Below are 16,877 nucleotides of genomic sequence, written 5' to 3' on the forward strand. Positions count from 1 at the left end.
GGTTTTGATTTTTCTCATTGTTGAAGGTCAAGCGGTGACTTATTGTTGTAAATTCTAATGTCATTTTGTCTCAGTTGGAAAGTTGTATCGTTGGTTATTACACGTATACTACATTTTCTTATTTTTTTTTCTGATGATGCTCTGTCTTAGTTTTTTGTGAAGTGGTATTGCAGATAGTTGTTTTATTTTTCGTCATTTTTATCTGTCGGACATGGTGTTTTCAGCTTATGATTGCATTATTATATTCTTCTTTTTCAAAAAGTATTTCTTATTGTCATTATATATTATGGACAATTTTGTACGGAAAATGTCAAAAAATATCACAAGGACCGTAATATATACGGTAGGGCAGCTAGGTAAATCATATTTGTTGTAGATTCTCCTAAACATTATATGTACACTAGGAAAAAAGTATAATATGCACAAATGTCCGCAATATACATGTATAATGTTCAAAACATTCTCCTCACATAAAAAAAGTCTTGTTGTCATTTATTTTGTTTGCTTAAAAAATCCAAACGATTATAATTTGCGTTGAAACGGGAAGTGATATATTCATGTTTTCATTTTTCTTTATAAGGCGTATAACATTTATCTTATAAAACTATACAGTAATTTTCTATAAGACTACAATTTAAAATTAGTAATACTAACGATACAAATTTCATTGCATTAGAGATGAATTACTACAATAAACGCAAAAATATTTGAAAATCCAAAACTTTATTTCAATCTAATTTCAATTAATTCATTGAAATAATTTTTCTTCAACGGATGAAATATTTAAAAGTCTGAAAAAGAAAATCATGTTTATCCAGTTAATACCATTTAATAATTTTTCTTAATAAATAAACTTTAGATAAAACCCGTAATTTGATAGTTAAGAAAATGTGGAAAAATGCATCAATTGTTACTAAAGACGCTGCTGATAAATTATTTGAACTACTCGATTTCGAAATTTTGTACATGTTGTATTCCTGATTTTTTTCTCATCACATTTGTTTAAAAGTTGATTTAAGAAGACCCTCATGTCTATGTTTTGTCTGTCAGTGATGAATTAGAACAATTTGATTTAAACACAATGAGTGCTCCATATTGATATGTGAAAATTGATATCGGTAATACAAATATATCAATTGTACTAAAAGATGGATGCTAGCACTATTTCGTCTGGTTCCCAGTTGCAGAAATTCGTTGTTTTTCAAACTTATTACATTTTACTTAGTATGAATCATCACAAACACATCTTCCAAATACAATAGTCAAGTACACAATTAGAAGAAACATCACAATTCCCGCGAAGTAAGACACGTAAGGATACAAACACGCTGCTGCATTGTCACATGTCTTCTCACTTTCAGTTTGTGTTACTGACGCAATATAACTGGTTCCTTTTGACGGATATGACGTAATTGCTTTCACAATAATTTGTCGAATTCCTGTTGTTGTTGTTATTAAAGTAAAATCACTTTCGGAAGAATTGTTACTATTGTCAGTAGTTGTATTGTTATGCTGGGTTTCTACCGACCTTTTATCTCGGTCTATGTGTTCATAAATTGGTCTTTGGAAAGCTAACTTAAATTTATCTATTATATTGCTTAATAAAACGTGTATCTGCATATGTCGTTGAGTGTCTTTATTTTCAGGAATTTTTTTATCATGTCCTTTGAAATCATGCATACTTCTGGAAGTCTCTGGAAATTTTTCGCTGTTGATAATCCTTTGTTCTGTCAACTCAAAGCACACTGAAATAAATTGTTTAAGTTTATTAATTTAGCACAATTACTTCATATCACTAATACATATGCAAATCCTTAAGTATATATTTAACTTATAGAAGGTAACACTAATACAAATGTATTAGAAAGTCCACGAATCAAAATGGCCGTATATGACACTCTTGTACAAACCACGTTTTGCACTAATTATCACGAAATAAAAAGAAATCGGATGAGTGTTAAACGTGGAGTTGAATGGAATAGAAAACAAGAGACTGCTTACGTCTGCGCTACTGGCCTAATGGTCATAAAACTTTATCGTACTCCGACTGAGAAAACAATCAATCGGTATACATGCTTTGCACAAAGTGTTGAATTCTGAATACAGAGTAAAATTTAATGACCGAAAGCTCTTGTCTTGTTCTTTTGAAGTTTATGTAATTTCTTCAGTTTGTGTGTGTTGTTTACCCTTGATTGTCTATTCTTATTTCATTTGTGAGATCTAAACATCGTGTAATTACTGTTGACTCTGATAATGTGTGTCTGGCGTATAAAATTATAATCCTGGTACTTTTGATGACTATAATTATCTTGTGTGTTTATTTTCCTTCATATACATGAATGCTTTCACTTGTGTTTTTTGTGTAAATTAGAGCCGTGTTCTTTTTATTTCATATATGTTATCTATTGATATTGTTAACGTTATTTGTTATACTTGACATTTACTTGGCATCCGATTAGATTCAGTTGTACTAGTGTTGTGTCAATACATTCAACTATGATCGATTATTTGAAATAAAAGTAAAGAAATTAAAAACTAATGGTCGAAGTTTCTCACTTTCAGTTAGTTAGTCAGTCAGTCAGTTTAATTCATTTCTTCAACTTGTTTTAACATTTTCTAGTGTAATTTTTAGAGTTGTTTTTAAGAAAATGGTAGTGGCATTAAGCTGATCCAAAAGTCACGTTTCAATATAAGAATTCTAACAACATGTAAATGCAACAATTTTTCATTGATAAAGCCATTTATAACCTTGAAAATATTTATTGGAAAAAGCCATAAATCCCGTTTTAGATTCCGGTGTCTTTACAGCTTACTCTGTTTTACTCGGTCTTAATATCCGGTAAAGGGAAATGTAATGTAAAGTTAAATTCAGCGTAAATATCAAGAAATATTTTAGAAATAATTTAAAAAAAAAAAATATAACCAACAAAACTGAACTGTCAGGTAAATTAAAAAAAAAAGGAAGTCTAGCTAAACTTACAAAATCAAACGTTATCAAGCAACGGAACAAGGGAAAAACAACTGCCATATTCCTGATTTGGTATACATATAGGCATTTTCAAAGGAAGATGATGGGTAAACTGGCTGTATAGATAATTGAAACTCCCAATTTCATGACAGTTGTTTCTAGTTATATTATATTGACAATATTGGGTAAGCTACCCAAACAATGATAAAAGACTAATGTGACAATGCGTGGGACCCTCCAGTCAAAACTGTGAAACATTCATCACAGACTGACAAATCATACAAATTTATCAAACAAAGACGCCAATAAAAGAGATATAGAACTAGACTTAAATTGCGTATGCCAGACGCGCGTTTCATCTACAAAAGACTCACCAGTGAGGCGATTAAACAATGACTTCACCAACAAAAAACAAAAATCGATGACAGTACATACCATATTTTGTGTACACTTTCATGATAACAGAAAAATACTAAAGAAAAGAGCAATTATGGGCCCATTTATAAATACATACCGAATTATACTGATTACAGATTGTGAAATCCTGGTTATTATATGTATTAAGACTGAGGTAAAGGACAAATCAGCTTTTTCATTGATTATTTCAGTACCTTCCTATGAACATTTGGAATGTTTGTCATTGCAGAATATTAATATTGCTTAAGATAGCAAGCTATCTATATTTGTTTTTGTGGTTAATATCCTCCTTTGGCATATAGTCGATTTAAATTTTTCATTTTTATGATTTTTGGTGGAAACCTGACATTTAGTCAGTTGTTTTTTGTTAAATTGGGACAGGTTTATTGGATTGTCAGTAAAATATTGGTTTTTGTTGCCAAAATTTTTTATGCATTTCCTGTCTAATTTAGAAGCTTACAAGCTTCAAAATTCTATTTCGTATGTTCAGATGAAAATTCCAATTGATATTGAGCACCATTCAGCGATGGCAGTTTAAAGATGAGAACTCTTTATATGACACATAAATCCACATTAACATTAATTATATTTTAGAAAGATAATCGAATAAACAGTTTAGGTGTAGTGAATTGACACGTCAAACGGTATATACAATTGTATTAAAAGGGTTCGCCAGACACGCATTTTGTCTAAATAAGACTTCCTTCCGAGTGTTTGTAACAACAAATATACGTTGACATAACTGCTATATAAATATATCAAGTAAATATCTATGGTTATTGTAACATAACATTACAAATGAGGTTTTTGTTTTATGATGAAATGTTAATTTGTTGAGTTTCAGTGATTTTGTTTTCTTTCAAAACGTCAACGTAAATTTCTGCGTAGCTTAGCAACATGTCAGCTACTATAATTGATCAATTATAGAATTGTAAATTATATATTTCAGATGGAATCGAACCAAACGTGACGCACAATATCAAAGAATGGCACGCAGCTTTATGAAAAACAACTCTTTAAACGGCATATTAGTTGGAATTAACATTTACGTGTATTGTTTAAAAGATAAATTTGTAACCGTTACGAAAGTGTCGAAGAGCTTTTTACACAACTTGATATGGCAGGATTTGTTGAATTCACAAGCATCTAATTCGTTGATCTTTAAATGCGTTTGGCATTAATAATACATTAGATGTATTCATTACTTCCTTGAGTAGATTCAAAACATTAATCATCAAATTTTTGTTTGCAATTAAGAGATGTTTTGGATTTGTATTAAAAAGCAATGTATTTATTTAAATATCATATAAATGAAAGCAAAATCAAAATAGTTCGATAAGTAATACCTGATCACTTTTTTTATATTTCAATCGAGTAAGAAATTATTAATTGTTTCAACGGAAAAGATAAACAAGACTTTCCCATTTAACTTTATAAAAACAAAATTAGCTGTCAGAACTGTTCGTAGAATTATTATATCTACTTTTATCACAGTTTCATAATATCGATTATCTTTACTGGAAAATGTTGTTAAAAATTATTAATTTCGTTTTATTTCAATTCAAGAGTTAATATTACAATAAAAGATGGAAAATTAAGGCGACCATCGTTTGATGATGTTCAAATAAGTTTCTACCTCAGGCATAGATTACCTTAGCTGTATTTGGCAAAACTTTTAGGAATGTTGGTCCTCAATGCTCTTCAACTTCGTACTTTATTTGGCCTTTTTAACTTTTTTGCATTCGAGCGTCACTGATGAGTCTTTTGTAGACGAAACGCGCGTCTGGCGTATATAATAAATTTAGTCCTGGTATCTATGATGAGTTTATTTAAACGATTACAAAGACATAAATCAGGGTAGCAAACAAACAATAAGGAAATCATATGAACTCCAAAAAGGTAATCGAAAACGTAATCGTCTCTTCGTGAACAAACATCAGCCGCCTACCGAATTCACTCACAGAGTAAAAAATTTCACAATCGGTATAAAATATGAATGTATTCTGTTTTCGTCTTTAATACATAAAAAAGACAACTTTGCAATTATATCGATATCTTAGAATTGACGTTTGCATCTATATACAACACAACAAAAGCTATATATTTTGAACACATCATTACAGATCGAATAAGAATGACTTATGCATTGTTTTGATTTAATTTTCGTGGATTCTGTCAGGTTTAATTTGGTTTTAGATTTTTCTTAATAAAGATATATACAGTCAAGATATTTTACCAATAAGAAACTCAATTTGCAATTGGATGAGTCATACTTTGATAAATATTAAAGGATGTTCATAACATGCCCTTAAACGATACGGGAAATAGTTAGTGAGTAATCACTTTCACGTTAGACGTTAGGCACAACTGTGGTTCTTTAGAGGATATAAGAAAATTAGTTCGATTCAATAGTATCACACAAAAAAATTGCTTATCTTGATCTCTTGATTTGGCGCCAAATGATATTTTGTCATCAAGATTCTATAGATCAAAAAGGCCACTCTTCTCTTTTTTGGTGTAGAAAAAACTTATTTGCTTTCAGATTTTCTCTTTATATTGTTTTGTTATGTGTTATGTGTTTTTGACTGTTATTAAATGCTTTAGGATTTAAAAAAAAATCAGTTCCTCAACAACATTAATAAAATAAACTCTAAAATGTTCATATGGTGAATCATATTAATTGCTTTTCCATGCAATTTTATATTAATCTGTCCTTTGAAACAGTGCCTTGGTGAAATCGTGGGTATAAAGAGTATGCAAACTGTTGTAGGACTACTTTTTGTAAAAGATTTTATGTCTGGAGAATTTTAGAAAAAGTATCAAACTGAGTCATAGGAACTTGGTGACAGAACAATTATTTTAAGCCCTCTCCCTTTATTCCAAAGTCCGTTATTTGTTTTATTTTCTGTAAAATTCCATGATTTTCGCGTTGCTGTATTCTATGAACATACTAGTAAATAAAATATTAATAAAGTGTATTTGCTATTAACTATCAATTCCTAGTTTTAAGTTCTCCACGGCGATCACTGCTATATTAAAAAGAGAGTCTCTATATATTATAGTATTATAATAATGGTATACATGCAGAATAACGCGAAAATAAATGCTCTTTCCCCCTGAAATTATGAAAATCATGTTTCTGGGGAGTAAAGGGGGTATTTGCACAGAAAAATGCAAGGTAAATTTGCCACTTCACGATGAATGAACAACTAAATATTTCGTGCACATTGATCTTTTTATCGATTTCACAAAACACGGTGAATAACGAACCTTTTTCACGACTGCACGTGAAATAAAAAGTGACAAAACACGTTGCATGAAAATAACCCTTTAGCCCACTTTTAAAGTTTAAAATCGGAAGTCTTGGGTATAAGTTTAAGGTCGGTCTAATGACGGAAACAATATCTGGACGCCTTTTTCTTCATTTTTCTCCCTAAATAACTCAAACTGAATTAAAAACCAATTGTTCAGAGAACAATTGAAGGTCTTTCCACCAGTAAGGATCTATTTTGATATGCAACTATTAAAACTTTGTTTTAAAATATTAATTTCAGCGTAAAATGACAACTTATTGTACGCTGATTCTAAAAATATAAGGTTTCTATACAAAAGGATATAAATAAGGGTCATAATTTTCTACTTCCGGTTCAAAATATGTTACTTCCGGTATTGTCTTATAGTTTACTTGACGCTGATTCCGAAAATATATGGTTTTAGATACTTTTACAATAATTTATAACAAAAATTAGCTACTTCCGGTTTACAAAAGGTCACTTCCGGTGAGCTGTTTCTACGTCATATTGCTTGCAACCGAAAGGAAAAAGTATCATAGCTTTAACATAAATACATATGAGGTAAAAGCAAAGGTCAAAATCTAGAACGTTAAATTAACATTTGACCTTGAGCTCAATTTCAAGGTCATAAACCAAGGACCTCAAATCAAAAGACTCCAGGTCTCTACTTTATATTGTTAATGCGTTATATTACTATATGACTGATATTAGATATAAAAGGGGGGAAAACTCCCATCAAATGTTTCTGTACCCTTTCGACTAAAATTTATGTGTAATGACATGTCGTGACTAGCAATTGTGTGACAATATTTTGTCGATATCTTATAAGATTTCTGAAAATGAGAGATAACAAGCCAAAATCAAAATTTTGAACATGACCTTGACCTTTGACCTTGACCCCATTTTATTTTGTTTGGACCAAGGACTTCAAATCAACAGACCCTAGGCCTCTATCACTTATGGTTTTCCAGTAAAAAATACATTTCAAAATTTTAAATACAAAAGGGGAAATAACTCTCATATGGAATTTCTATACGGCTTCGGTCAAAATAAAACAGAAGAACCTGAGGATGTAACGAGCAATTTGGAAAAATAAATTCGTCGGTTTCTTATACGGTTGCGAAGCCTTAGAGATAACAAGAAAAACAGTGTTCAGGGAGATAACTCTTATATGGGAAAGTATTCGGTTTGGCAGTGTCAGTTTCAAAAGCGTATAAACTGTTCGATATCATATTCCAAATATCTAAGCGACATCTTGCAAAACAAAAACAAAAAAACAGCGAAGGAAAAAAATTTGGCAGAAGAAAAAAAAATAATAAGCAGAAGAAATCCAATAGGTCTTTCCACGGAAAGGTGGAAAGACCTAATAATTCTAAGAATGGATGACAAATGCGACTATGCATGGTACCTATAGGACACAGAGGCATGGTGATTAATTTATTGGGGAAGGAAGGGAAGCGACACACAAAATGAGGTCTTCTCGTTTAAAAGTATAGATATTTATTTAATCATATTTGTAAGAACGATTTGGACTTCAAGGTTTAAAAAGAAATGAATGAAATTTTAAATGGACTCCCTATTATTGATGATTATTAGAGGGAATTATATACACAATGACACGATTGTTTTCAAAATTACTGATCGGAATTGGAGGTCATCAATGCTTTCCAACTTCGCATTGTATTTGATCTATTAACTTTTTTTTATTAATAAGATCGTCACTTATCAGTTGTTACTATTTGTAGACAAATCGCTCAACTGGCATTCAAGTTTTCAGCCTGGTATTTATGACAAATTTGTTCATAATTATACTTTCAATTTTTTTCTATATATTCATTTCGTATTACATAAATGCAGAGCCTTTTAGACTAAGCGTACTGTATATTTTTATAAGATAATTTGATTGTGTACAGTCTGGAACTACTGGAAAATATTATAACTTATCAATTAGTGAAACAATTGAATTTAGGAAATTTGCGTTTGTCTAGTCTGTTTAAGATTACACTCGCAAAGGAAATCATAGTATGACTAATAATCTCAACAAACTCGTTATTGCTTGTTTGCACATAACCTATAACGATCCAAGTATCATGACATACGTAAAGCTGATGCACTCTTCTTGTAATTCTGTTTTCTGAACAACCAATTACCATATTTATAAGTTTTTTTCAATGTTAAAAATATATTACTAAAACCAAACTAGAAATGGTAACTATTGCAATAAAAAAGCATAGTCGATCTCGATAAGACAAAACCATGGCTAAACCAAACTAGAGGCTCAAAAGAGCCTGTGTCGCTCACCTTGTGCAATGTTTATATTAAACAAAGGACACAGATGGATTCATGAAACAAATGTGTTTTGGTGATGGTGATGTGTTTGTTGATCTTACTTCACTGAACATTCTTAGGCAGCATCCTAACAATCAGTTGTCTACTTCATCTTAACATTTCAGGGCAATTGATATCAATTTAACCACTCGTCAGATTTGCTCTTAATGCTTTGATTTCAGAGTTATAAGCCAAAATCGACATTTTACCCCTATGTTCTATTTTTAGCCACGGTGGCCATCTTGATTGGTTGGCTTGGTTACCGCACACATTTTTGAAATTAGAGGGAATAATGATCGTGGCTAAGTTTGGTTAAATTTGACCCAGTAGTGAGAAGATTTTTGTAAAAGATTACAAAACTTAACAAAAAATTAGTAAAAAATTACTATAAAGGGTAATTACTTCTCAAGGGGTAAACTGACAATTTTGGTCAGTGGGACTTATTTGTAGATTTTACTTTGCTGAACATTATTGCTGTTTACAGTTTATCTCTATCTATAATAATATTCAAGATATTAACCAAAAAACGGCAAAATTTCCATATAATTACAAATTTAGAGGCAGCAACTCAACAACCGGTTGTCTGATTCATCGGACAATTTCAGGGCAGATAGATCTTGACTTAATAAACAATTTTACCCCATGTCAGACGCTCTAAATGCTTTAGTTTCAGAGTTATAAGAAAAAATCGACATTATTCCCAGATGTTCTATTTTTAGCCATGGCGGCCATCTTGGTTGGTTGGCCGGGTTACCTGACACATTTTTCAAACTAGATACCCCAATAATGATTGTGGAAAAGTGTGGTTAAATTTGGCACAGTAGTTTCAGAGGAGAAGATTTTTGTAAAAGTTAACGACGACGACAAGTGATGAGAAAAGCTCACTTGGCCCTAACTAGTAATAACCTCCAAATATAACTCCTCACAAGCCTGAAAACTAAGTATATATGGATAAACTGTTCCTTATTCAGTATTGTTGACATTTATAGTCATAATTTAGCCAGAGTGAAAGGAAAACGGGTGTTCAGCTATGACAATAGAACATATCAGCATTCAATATATAAAATGATATTCCATGACATTCAACTAAGTCTTGTGTTCATCATTAACCTATGTTCAGTAGATTCCTTGTGAGCATTGCCGTTCTATCAATAATCCTGCTATGAAAAAGTAAAACAAAATCACCGAATCAAAAGTCTAAAATTGAGAATGGAAAGGGGGAATGTGTCAAAGAGACAACAACCCGACCATAGAACATTCAACAAAAGAAGGTCACCAACAGGTCTTCAATGCAGCGAGAAATTCCCACACCCGGAGGCGTCCTTCAGCTTGTCCCTAAACAAATATATTTACTAGTTCAATGATAATGAACGCCATACTGAACTCCAAATAAAACTGTTATGCAATAAGACTATAGAGTATTTCAAACTGAAATGAATCTAACATCTTCATACACAGAAGATGATTTGGGCACTTTTTATTTTTATTTTCTTACATACACAAATTACATAAGACACGAAGCATCTCTGTTTTTTTTACTAGTTCAGTGAAAATGAACGCCATAATAAACTCCAAATTGTAAACAAGAAACTAAAATTAAAAATAATACAAGACTAATAAAGGCCAGAGGCTCCAGACTCTAGTTTTAAAAATGGAAATTCCCTAAAACATGACAGAAGGAAAAGTTATCACATCAACGGAACAATTGAAAAACCACTTCCATAATCCTAACTTGGTACAGATCGACATATTCTTTTTTTTTAAGAACATAATTAAATATTTATTTCAAATATTGGCTTGTTACAATATCCTTTAGGAGTCCAAGCTCCTCCTGATGTTTCCTGTTACAATCCACTTATCACGCAGGGTAGTGATTAGTTGTAAAATACATATGACATTTTGTACATCACATATATATTAAATAATATCACTTTATCACTTTATACGACTATTCACATGTTTTTTAATAGTTGCTTAAACATTACTTTTAATTTTCAAACATACTCTTCTATTGAACTCATTGTGAAAAATTGAGAAAACATTGACATTTTTGGTCTATTGATCAGATATGTAATAGGCTATGTAAATTCAAAACCCACAATTGTTAAAAAATAGTTAAAGTCAAAATATTCTTCTTCAGAAGATTTATATCCAAATACTAAGTGTCTAAGTTTTATCTTAAAAGTTATTTTGCTGTTCTTTAAAACTTATTCGACATATTCTTAATAATAGGTAATTTCATAGTAACATTGATGTACAGTTTAGATTGCTGTTTGACTTTGTACTCTGTGTTAAAATTAATAAAAGAGGGTTTCTTTTTTTTATACAATTGCGTAACAATCAATGAACTGTCGATTGTATGAATATGATTTGGATGAAAAGAAACATGACCACCCTTAAAAAAGGAAATAGAAATGAAAATTCTGATTATTCACGCTTCACTTTTTATTAATCATTGGTTTACCTTAGCTATATTTGGCAAGATTTTTAGTAATTTTTGGGCATCAATGCTCGTCGACTTTGTACTTTATTTGACTTATAATTTTTTTGAAGCGAGCGTCTCTGATGAGTTTTTTGTAAACGAAACGCGCATCTGGATTAAATACAAAATTACAATTCTGGTATGTATATTCAGTAGTATTCATATACCTCTAACGTGTTTTATCAATTCTGATTACAATATTTAAGTCTCATATCATAGATGTTTACGACTCTGTGCCATTTGTCGTCCCACAATCCTGTGTTCATTCTATTCGTTTTGTTTACCTTAATGAAGTCGAGTTATACTGTGGATTCATTATTATTCGCTGAATACCATAATTCGTTGTTTTTGTGGGTCTAGGGGAAACCACGAATTTAAATGTTCAACGAATTACAAATTTTCTATCAGGTTGTATGCAGATTTTGGCAAATCCACGAAATTACATATCCACGAAAAGGCAAATGTTCCGCAATCCACGAAAATTGGCATCCACGAATATAAATGATTCCACACTAACCCGAAGTTTATGTTATGATTGATAGGTTTGATACCACGAATGAACAAGAACTTCTCACCTGTCTTGAACAACTGAATTCATTCCTCTTTTCATGGAAATCTTTTTTTTTCAATGTATTTTGTTTTGTTAGATATAGTTTTTCTTTCGCGGAAGTCATGATGATGTCGATCTATTCAAATCATGATTGCATTGTCGTTTCCCCTGTACTTTAGCATCAACGACCTTACAGTCTAAATGCATTTGGAATAGTAGAATTGACTCCCGTAATCTTTGACAGAATCCAAATGATTGTAAACTTATGTCCTTAATTGACTGATGAATGTACACGATATTTCACCTTTGACCAACAATATGCGTAGGGAATTATTATTGACAGTGTTTATGATGTGTTAACGTTGTGGGCAATATTACCAATATATTGAGTCGGTGAAGATGGTAAAATGATGTTTGCACTTCAATCCTTCAATTTTGAGTTTAATTCAGTTAATCATTTGTTGAAAACAAATTCGTGCAAAAGTTGTATATAAATATGAGATGATTGCACGAACCCATGGTTTCCCTGTTTAACAAGGGAGGAATGTAAGTGCAAATTGTTTAATTCAAAGGAAATTGCTTTAATTACTGACACCTAACTTTCTTATTTAGATTTATAATGGAGCGTGTTTAGTTTTAACGGCATTTATGCAAATAGAAAACAAATGCACATTCATACTTTGAAAACAAATTCAATAAACGTTATATCTGACAATAGCAAATTAATCGGCACATTAACTTCCGCAAAAACCTCTTTAAAAATCTTATGAGCACAAGGTTACGATACGTTAGGCTTTCATAGTTAAACAATCCCTGCTTAATCTGTATACGAAATACTCCTTTACAAACTAACGTGATACATTCCGTATGCATAAAAATAAAGAGATTGGAAATGTTTGCCTAGAGACAACTATCCATCGAAGTTCAAATAAAGTTAATGACATTTATTATAGGCAACCGTACGGCCTTCAACAAATAACAAACATTATTGTATAGTCAACTGTTACAGGCCCCGACATAAAAACCGAAACAATTCAAGGTATTTCATAGATCCGAGATTTGATTCGCCTATCAGTGTCAGTTTTATAAATCCATCCAGAAAAAACAGACGTGCTTGTCTTCAAAGTTCCTTAATAATGAATCTGTGGATATCACAGACATCTCAACTCGGTTTGTTAAACTCGAGGGAGTTTTACTGATGGCAGTTAGATGTTTTTAGGTCCAGGTAAACACAACAACCTAATGTTCAACAACTGCAATCAAATGTTACCTTCACAGTTGGTGCTACACTTTGGCTATAACTTTGTGTGTTTTCGTAATGTTTTGAAATCTAAAATGCAGATCCTATGTCCAACCTTTGCTTTCAATTATCTGAAAACTGTCCGTTCTATTTTCTATTTTATAGACACTTTGAGGTACTCTGGTTGTGTCATACTAATATACACCTTTAAAAAATTTAAAGCTGAATTTTCATTGGCTGATGCAATGTCTACCTGGGTGAAAACGAAGTGTTGGTTGATCATTGTTAGAAAAGCTTGTGCTTCGAGAATATATGAAGGCCACTTAAAGAAACATATGCTATGCATTTGAATTAAGACAAGGTTTTTGTGATTATTTGATAGGGATAATCTGATAATAGAATATAAGTGACACAGTGATAAAAGGGTTGATCAAACAGCAGGTAACGAGATCAGTTAGTATAGGCGGGTAAATAAGTTTGAGCAATTTCATGGACAGGGATTAAGATTTCATTAACATTTTATACCTTTTTAAATTCGCTTGACGTTAGTATTAAAAGTATTCAAACCCTGGTATGTGGTTCTTTTAAACTACAATAGACTATCAAATTCATGTTTGATTTTCATGCATATTTAATCTTTTTTACATAGATGTGTAGCTGAAATTTAACCTTTGGTTTCAGTTAATTGTTAAAAAGTATCAAATTCGCAGCTTTCTTCCGTTTTCCGTTTTTACCTTAAGATCTCAAGATAAGCAAAATAAATAAAAGCGTCGTTCTAAAGAGAGTCGATTATTATAGAAAAGTATAAATAGATTTAACCAGGATTGTTTTAGAACCTAACTAGTCGTGATTTTTTTAAAGGAAAATAAGTCTTGGCTTCGTAAATATGAAATTATGCGAAAGTTTTACCATTCGAAAATAAGAAGATCTCACACATTATTGAACGCACATACAATAAACCTAACTGAGAATATATTTCCTTTGTAGGCGTAGTTTTTCTTTAAACTCTTCAGTTTGTTTGGTTTTTCGTTTTCTCTGTTACACTTTAGTCTTTGGAATAACCCTATATAAAATTAATTAAAGAAAAAAACACACAAATAGTACATTTAAAAAAACAGAGAATAAAACTGCAGAGCACTGGAATATTTCAATTATGTAGCGTGCGTGCATTATGAAATCTTTTAGAATAACAGAGTTCCCCTTGAATAACTTCATTCTAATACAAAAAATCGTACTACTAATACATTTTTTTATTAAATATAAAGTAGCTGGGGAACTGATTAATCATGAAAAAGAAAGTTAAACCATGTGAAGTAAATTCCACAATAACATCAAATGCTAAGAAAGAAATCAATGAAATTTCATAAAATGTTTAACTTTAAAAAAAATCAATATACAAATTGTTCTTAGATTACGCATTCATTAAGCTCTATCACAATTTAATTCCGTTGTTAAATGCATCAGTTGTCGTATAACCTTTATTTTTTTTTCGAAAGTTTAGACCGATTGGGACATTGTTCTCTTATTTTATTGTTTTATCCTTGTTATTGTTTAATTTAATAACATAACTGTTCTTATTTTCTTAAAGGCCATAAACTGTCAAATATTTGTTCAGCAATTTAAATCAAATTCTTAAATTTGATTTATAACGTTCTAAAATATATACCCAATCGCAGAAAGTCTAAAATAAACAGTAACAATGCATAGAATTGATCATGTTTATCAGTATTTTGTGTGTATTTTACTGTAGACGTTATCTAGTTTACTATCGTTAAGACCGCTGACGGTCAAATAACCCGATATAAACATAAATTAAGATATACATAGATAGCTAACACGTGCAATTGGATTCATCTTAATTGGTATGATTGATATCATTTTAAAAATATACTACTTCATAAGAATGATTTTCTTTTGTAGATCGAATCAATCCACGACACGGTTCAACTTGTTTGACTTTCAATGTTGACACGTTTTCCCTTATTATAGTTGAACGCAGTTAGTAAATACATAACCTTTCTAAACTTAAAGGTTTAAATTAAACGTCACATGAATACAGATTAAGATCAGATTTTATTATTGACTTACAAGTCAAGAATTAATCAGCGAATATTTTAGCTTTATTTTGACAAATTCGGATAACACTATTTGCTTGTAATGATATATCATTATTATAAAAATGATATATCATTATAAAGTTTCTCTTTTAAACATGATTGGAATGAATCTTATTCAATATTTGTCTCAATCAGAGCTTATTCAAATGCTGTCACTTTATTCTCATTATTTACATGTACATGCGTTTACGTGTAGTAACACATATGTCATGCTGAAATTGATAAGGACATACATTTGACATACATCGTGGAGAGAGCAAAGCGGTCATCAGATTTCGGCCTGACGCGAATATTGCCTTTGGAGATCATCAATATATTTCAGTGATGTAATAATTTGCCAATGTCTTGATGATAAACCATAGGAATGAGTGTTAGTCACGACAATTCTCGTCTACAACTGAATTTTTAAATCAGTCATTGGTTGTTCGCATGACGAATGCTTTCTTTGTGTTATATGATTTGAAACATTCAAGTAATGTCTATTTATAATATACATTGATTAAAAGTGCTCCAATATGAAAATGAGAAAACCTTCATTTTCTTATGAATAAACTGAAGTTATTTTATCTGATTTAGAATCAATTTCCTGAAAACAGGTTTTCCCTTTTAAAGTTTAATTAGGTCTTCTTTCAATTGTGATTATTAGCTGTTGGTTTAATGATACTGAAACTTCAAACCAATTTGAAAGAAAAATATTTGAATATCTAACAGTTACAATATTTTCCCGTTCAGATATCTTGATTCGTCATTTTGAAAATTTAATATAAACTCTATTATGTATTTCTATTTGTATCCATCTGATCACTTAAGCCTTTTCAACTGATTTGTGTAGTTCTTTCCTATGGTGTACTGTTACACCACTGTCCCAGGTTAACATGGGGAGGGGTATCTTGGCGCCTTCCAACTAGTTTAACCCCGCCACATTCTGTTTGTACCTGTTCCAAATCAAGAACCTGTAATTCAAGGGTTTTCTTTTGTTGCTGTGCTATAGATTTGTTTTTCGTTTATTATTTGCAAATATATCATGCCATTAGTTTTCTCGTTTGAATTGTTTTACATTCGCCATTTAAGGACATGTTATAGCTGCTTATGCAGTATAGGTTCTGCTCATTGTTCAAGGCCGTATGGTGATCTATAGTTGTTTATTCCTGTGTCGTGTGGTCTCTTGTAGAGAGTTGTCTGGTTAGAAAGCATACCATATCTTCTAATTTATATTCATTTTTATAGCTCTTCTTAAAAGAAATATAGAAACATTTTACGAGGAAAAATTCTAAAATGTTATTTTTTTTAATATACTTTATACATATTGAACAGATTGAAAATACATTATTACTATTGCATATAATAATATCACAAGTAGTTTTTGGATTTAGAAGATGTTTTTTACTCAGGTCAAATAATCAAAAAGTGATGAATTTCCTTAGAAGAAATTTAAAGGTTCTAGTATTAAATTAACTACACAGAAAGTCATAGCTATTGTAT

At 30.9% G+C, this 16,877-nt stretch overlaps 1 long non-coding RNA gene across 1 annotated transcript in view; it reads right to left on the reverse strand.

The window, feature by feature from the left end:
• Window positions 1-706: 706 nt before the first annotated feature.
• LOC143066565 (uncharacterized) overlaps window positions 707-16,877 on the reverse strand; it is a 40,864-nt gene continuing 24,693 nt past the window's right edge. Inside the window, exon 2 of the long non-coding RNA XR_012975672.1 lies at window positions 707-1,745. This is a non-coding gene — a long non-coding RNA (uncharacterized LOC143066565). The remainder of the gene's footprint in view (window positions 1,746-16,877) is intronic.

This window comes from Mytilus galloprovincialis, chromosome 3 (genome assembly GCF_965363235.1).
Source record: "Mytilus galloprovincialis chromosome 3, xbMytGall1.hap1.1, whole genome shotgun sequence".
Classification (NCBI taxonomy): domain Eukaryota; kingdom Metazoa; phylum Mollusca; class Bivalvia; order Mytilida; family Mytilidae; genus Mytilus; species Mytilus galloprovincialis.